Genomic DNA, 6,449 nt, shown 5'->3' on the forward strand with positions numbered 1-6,449 from the left:
GGGTTTGGCCCCTGGGTGGGGAACATCGCTTGCAGGAAGACACGGCAACCCATTCCAGTATTTTTGCCTGAAAAATCCCATGGACAGAGGAGCCTGGCAGGCAGTCCATGAGGTTGCAAAGAGTCGGACACAACTGAGAGACCAGATGACAACAACAACACTTGAAGTTAACACAACAACGTAAATCAATTATAGTTTAAAAAAAAAAAAAAAAATTCCCCGGGAGGAGCCTTTCTGCTGCAGGTGTTTTGCTGTGGCGTCACTGCCCTCTGATTCTTCAGAGATCTTTCCCTACCTCATGGCTCTCTTCTGGTATTTTGCCTCCAGGCCCATACCCAGCAAGTTCTCCCTAGTGAAAACCATCTGCCAGTTGAGCTGTTTGAAGGGCCCCACTGATCCACTTCTAGAATCTGATGCTCTTACAAACTCCCATTGGGTCCCCACACATTCCCCAGATACTCCGTGATGAACCTCCCGCCTATGACAAAATCGCACAAACCCCAGCAATTCATGAATTCACAATGAGCCCAGCACAGGCTTTGGTTCCAACATCGTAGGACGTCTTTTCACTCGGCCTAATTCCACTTCATTCCTCAAGTGTGACCACGAATTTCCCAATTAAACCCACACCTGCACATCTCAGTCTCTGCATCTATGTCCCAGGGAACTTGAGCTAAGATAATAGCACTCCAAGACGCAGCCCCATAACCACCCATTAACCCATCTGCAGGTGTTCTAGACAGACCTTACATTGCCTTTCCAATGGTTCTACACTTGCTCCAGGACCCTTGATGTAATTCCTTGGCAGTTCAGTGTGAGGACTCAGCGCTTTCACCGCAGGGTGTATGGGTTCAATCCCTGGTGGGGAACTAAGATCCTGCAAAATGGACAGTGCGGCCACAAACAAACAGCACCATGTAGGGACAGTCATTGCGTGCCCTCCTTCTGATCTCCCTGACCTTCTACCCCACACTAGGAAAAGGGAAAAGGGTGACCGATAACCAGCTGAGTCAAATCACTGCCTCCTGGCTGAATAGGGACTGCAAATGGAAGTTATCCTCTGATACAAGTAATTACAAAAATGTACAAGCCTTTCAGAAACGAGTTTTGCAAATGTCATCTTCACGTGCCTAATTTAACCAGATCTTGAATGCATTCTATGAGAAGTGAAGTGAAAGTAGCTCAGTCGTGCCCAACTCTTTGCGACCCCAAGGACTAGAGTCCATGGAATTCTCCAGGTCAGATTACTGGAGTGGGTAGCCTTTCCCTTCTCCAGGGGAGCTTCCCAAGCCAGAGATTGAACCCAGGTCTCCCGCATTGCGGGTGGATTCTTTACCAGCTGAGCCATGAGAAAGCAACACCCAAATATCTCACCCCCTCATCATCCATCTCCAGTCAACTCAGCACTCATCTGGCTCCTTCTCTTTCCACAGCTCCCAGTTCCCCTCTCATCATTTCTACTGGCTTTTCCATGTTTTCCTCCCAGGTTTCTGCTGATTTTGGTCTCCTCCCTGTCTGCTGTTCTCCCCTTGGCTGAACGATTCCTCCTCTCAGCCTTGTTCTGCTCCACTCTGGGGACTTGTTTCCAGCCCTGTTGTTCTTTCTCCCCAATCACCCTGATTGCATCACATCTTCGTGGATTTCTGCCTCTTTCTTCCCCCACCTTTGCTCTCTGCTGTGTTCACTCTTTTCCTGTTATACCTGCCTCATCCCTACCCTCTGTCCCCCAGGCTCACTCTGCTTTTTCCCTGCTTTTTTCTCCTTCTGCCCCTCTCGTCTCCCATTGTCCCTTCTTTCTGTACCAGCTCAAAGTTGCTCTGTCCGCCCACTCTCTTACCCCTCTCCCCCACTCTAGGTACAGTGCTCTTCTTGCGGATCAGGGGCCTCCTCTTCCTGTTTTGCTTTCCTTCATCTCCCTGGAGAATCCCCCCACCCCAACCTTACTCTAAATAATCTGGATCTTCCTTTCTCCCCCTGCTACTTTCTCAGTTTATTCTTTCACTCTGTGAAACAGAACAAATAAAATTTCTAAAATGTGGAGTCTGGAGGTTTTCAGGGAAAGGTCTCAGGCACTACCACTGGGATTCAATTACAGGGACTTTCCCTGGTGGTCCAGTGGTTAAGAATCCCCCTTGCAATGCAAAGGATGACAAGGGTTCGATACCTGGTGTGGGAACTAACATTCCACATGCCCCAGAGCAAGGAAGCCCACAAGTCACAGCAAAGATTCCCGGTGCTTCAACTAACACCCAATGCAGCCAAATAAACAAATATTTCAAAACAGAAAAAGATATTGAGCACTTGATGGGGGGAGGGGGGGCAGTAAAAAAAACAATTACAAATGCCAAGAAGACAATTACAAACCCCAACAGGAATTATGCTCCCCGCCCAGGAGCCCAGCCAATGGGAAACACCTTGGCTGTGTTTCCAAACTTTCCACTTCCCTCCAAAGGACTTTTGTTCAAAACAACTACTCCCGACTTTCCCCTTTTTCTCTATAAAGCAATTCCTCATCATGGCTTGTTGGTCTTGCCTATGGTTTTCTGCTACTGTCTGCCTGTCCTGTATTGCAATTCCTAAACCCATTCTGCTGGTAAAATAACTGGCTGTTTTATTTTTTAGGACAATAACCGTTTCTTATGACTTCCCTGGTGGCTCAGATGGTAAAGCATCTGCCTACAATGTGGGAGATCTGGGTTCAATCCCTGGGTCAGGAAAATCCTCTGGAGAAGGAAATGGCAACCCACTCCAGTACTCCTGCCTAGAAAATCCCATGGCCAGAAAAGCCTGGTAGGCTACAGTCTACGGGGTAGCAAAGAGTCGGACACGACTAAGTGACTAAACTTCATCTATCCTTCACTGTGGCATCTGTGGATGGTTCCCCTTCAGTTTTCTTTCCTCATTTTCCTAATTCTCTCAGTGGGTCAGTCTCTCAGTGGGTCAGTCCCTCAGTGGGTCAGTCCCAGGTATGGGATGTGTGGATGAAGAATGTCGCCAGCCTTATCTAAACAAAGGATGTTGCAAGAGCCACTGCAGCCACCCCAACTGTGCACTCTGAGGGAATTCAGGGTGGAGAAAAGCCATAGATACTATGATAAAGTGCATACCAAAGGAATGACTTCCATGTACCCAAAAGCTAACATTTTCCTATGCATAGAAAAGTACTAAACTCATTAGCTTGAGATGTCTGGTTTCCTTAAATTAACTAATCTTTTGATGTTCCAACTACCTGTTTTTTGTTTTTGTTGCTGCAAAACTCTTATATACCCTGGTTCCTCCCTTACTTCTTGAGAGATCTGGGAGGCTGTCTTACAGGCTTAAGTCCTCAGTTTTATCTGCCAAATGAAACAGCATTCTCAACTTCTACGTGGTGCATTCCCGTCCCCCGCCCCTCAAGTGGATACATGGGATTAGATTGTTTTTAGCCCTGTCTGACTCTTTTGTGACCCCCATGGACTGTAGCCCGCCAGGCTCCTCTGTCCATGGGATTTCGCAGGCAAGAATACTGGAGTGGGTTGCCATTTCCTTCTCCAGGGGATCTTCTCGACCCAGGGATCCACCCACGTCTCCTGTTTGGCAGGCGGTTTTTTTTTTTTTTTGTCACTGAGCCATTGGGGAAGCCCTGGAATTAGATACCTATTAATTTCACATTAATAGGACACATTATTCAGTGGGGTAGAATTTCGGACACAAAAATCATGGGTGTCTCAAGACAGGCTCTTTTTAGCCTCCTTCCCCAACGCAAGGTGAGGAGAGGCGGTGACTAACACGGGGAGGCCTGGGGATGGGTACGACTCTGCTGAGGAGTGTGCGAAGTGAAGGGACGTGAGTGTGTCTCGGGAAAGTAGCGGACTCTCCAGAGCCCCAGCGTCACAAAGAGGACGCGCCCTCTCCTGCACCCGGGCGGCTGGCGCTGTTCTCCAGTGGCCGAGAGGGCGAGGTTGAGGGGCACGCAGCGCACGAGTGGCAGCTCGCGGATTTCAAAAAGACGGAGAAGCGGCACCCCACCCCTACCCCCTCTCAAGGCGACGTCCGTATTTACTTCGGGTAGAGGATGAGTGCCGGAACGTTACAATTCGTACTGACCCTCAGACCCAGGTATGGAGGACAGCGTACCGCAAAGCGCAGGTTTAAACAAGAAAGATGAAACTCACGCTCCCGTAGGGCGACCTTCGCTCCGCGATAACCGCTTCCGGGTCGGCAGGAAACTGCGCAGGGGAACGAAGAGAAGAGGCGGGGCAACCCGGAGGCGGGGCAATTCGGGGTCGGGGCCTGGGGAACGTGGAGGCGTGGAAAGAGGCATAATTGGACGGGGCCAAGCAGGGGCGGGGCCAGGGCTTCCGCTCTCAATGCCTCTGCGTTGTCAGGGCTTGGAAGGGCTTGACTGTTTCTTCTGTGCATGTCTCTTGGTTTCGTTGTTTTTTTTTTTTTAAACGATACATGACTTTATTTACACAACTGAAATTATTAGTCACCTTGATTACAAAAGCAAATTAACATGGTATGCTTTAATAACCTTTAAAAAATAGATTTAACAAATTTTAAACGTACAGATTGCTACTCAATGTTCAGTAATACTTAACAGTAACTGCTGTATATATCCATATGAAATTTTTGTCTGATAGGACCAAAAAGTATGAGTACCTTTATAATTTAGGAATAGACAATTAGATTATGAGTCAAGGGTAAATTCCTCATCACTCGGTCAGCCAGTCCACTTCCCAGGTAGCACAGTGGTAAAGAATCCGCCTGCAATGCAGGAAAGGCGGGTTCAATGCCTGGGTCGGGCAGATTCCCCTAGAGGAGGAAATGGCAACCCACTCCAGTATTCTTGCTTGGGAAATCCCATGGACAGAGGAGCCTGGCATGCGTCCATGGTGTAAGAGTTGGACACTACTAAGCGTGCGTGCAAGTCGGCCAGTTAGACCTGTAGTTCTCACTCTGCCGAGGACAAACCTGCTGCAGCCACTCACATTGAGTAGGCCTTCTTAATAACTTGAGCAAGTTATCCCCACTTGTTCAGACACACCTTACAAACATCTAGTTGTGGTAAACTTTTGGGTTTCAGATGTGCTTAGTGATAGTCCTGCTTATTTTAAGTTCCGGTGAAAATGGAGAAGCACACTGTCAGGCCCTCTGAGGTATAGATCTTTTCTGTGTCCCCCTTCTTTCCAGCCCTGCCCCCCCCCATCTTATTTGTAGAAAATAGGTTTCAGCCTTGAAGACCTTCCCTGAGCACCAAAGGAGGCTTCATTCAGCATCCATGACCCTCCCTGAGTTCCAAAGGGCAGATTCAATTGCTAATCAGGGAAGGAAGGGGGTGCTGAGACAAGGGAGAAAGAATAGAGCAGCTTTGGGGCAGGGGTCCTTGTTCCTCCTCAAGGAATATATTCAATGCAGAACTATATCTTTGAGCTCCTCTGCAGGAACTAAGGAGAAGGCAATGGCAACCCATTCCAGTACTCTTGCCTGGAAAATCCCATGGATGGAGGAGCCTGGTAGGCTGCAGTCCATGGGGTCGCTAGAGTCGGACACGACTGAGCCACTTCACTTTCACTTTTCACTTTCATGCATTGGAGAAGGAAATGGCAACCCATTCCAGTGTTCTTGCCTGAAAAATCCCAGGGACGAGGGAGCCTGGTGGGCTGCCGTTTATGGGGTCACACAGAGTTGGACACGAGTGAAGCGACTTAGCAGCAGCATCAGGAACTAAGTCCCCCATCTCAGGTGGAGGATGGTAACTTCAGGCTGAGCACAAGATTCCTGGAGCATCGCCACCAACCAATGAGAGTCACACACCCTGCAGCCTTTGCCCCAAATTCTGCCTATAAAACTCCTCTCTGAAAGCCCTGAGGGAGTTAGAGGTTGTTGGGCATAAGCCACCCATCCTCCTTGTATTGGCGCTTTTACAATACAAATACAAATTGCGTATTTTCCTTTTCCATAACATGGTGTCAGTAGATTGGCTTTATTGCACTCAGGTGAGCAGACCCAAGTTTGCTTCAGTAATAAAAGAAGAAAAGGAAATTTTAATTTGAGCACATGGAGGTGTCATAGGAACCTAATTTTTTTTTTTTTCATTGCTAAGTCGCATCCAACTCTTTTGTGACGCCATGGACTGTAGCCTGCCAGGTTTCTCTGTCCAGGAGATTTTCCAGGCAACAATACTGGAGTGGGTTGCCATCTCTTCTCCAGGGCATCCTCCAGACCCAGGGATCGAACCTGTGGCTCCAGTAGCATCTCTTGCATTTCAGGCAGATTTCTGTACTGCTGAGCCACCAGGGAAACCCCATAAGGATGTCATAAGAAGTGGCCAGAAAAGCAGCTTTTATAATTTTTGGAGAAAGAAAAAACAAATTTGCAAGGAATTGACAGGACATAGAAACTTACGCTTTGCATGCTCGATTAGTGAAGAATCTAAACAGAATCAGGTATTTGGATAGTAAATT

At 48.1% G+C, this 6,449-nt stretch overlaps 1 protein-coding gene across 7 annotated transcripts in view; it reads right to left on the minus strand.

Moving 5' to 3' along the window:
- The window catches only part of LOC104983462 (zinc finger protein 347-like), a 23,355-nt gene extending 19,170 nt beyond the window's left edge, over nucleotides 1-4,185 (minus strand). For all 7 annotated transcript variants that reach the window (XR_824651.1, XR_824649.1, XR_824647.1 and 4 more), the window contains exon 1: nucleotides 4,087-4,185. The gene's annotated coding sequence lies outside the window, so the exon portion shown is untranslated. The remainder of the gene's footprint in view (nucleotides 1-4,086) is intronic.
- Between the last annotated feature and the right edge of the window lie 2,264 nt (nucleotides 4,186-6,449).

The sequence above is a fragment of the Bison bison genome, unplaced genomic scaffold (genome assembly GCF_000754665.1).
Source record: "Bison bison bison isolate TAMUID 2011002044 unplaced genomic scaffold, Bison_UMD1.0 scf7180017862695, whole genome shotgun sequence".
NCBI classification, from domain to species: Eukaryota; Metazoa; Chordata; class Mammalia; order Artiodactyla; family Bovidae; genus Bison; species Bison bison.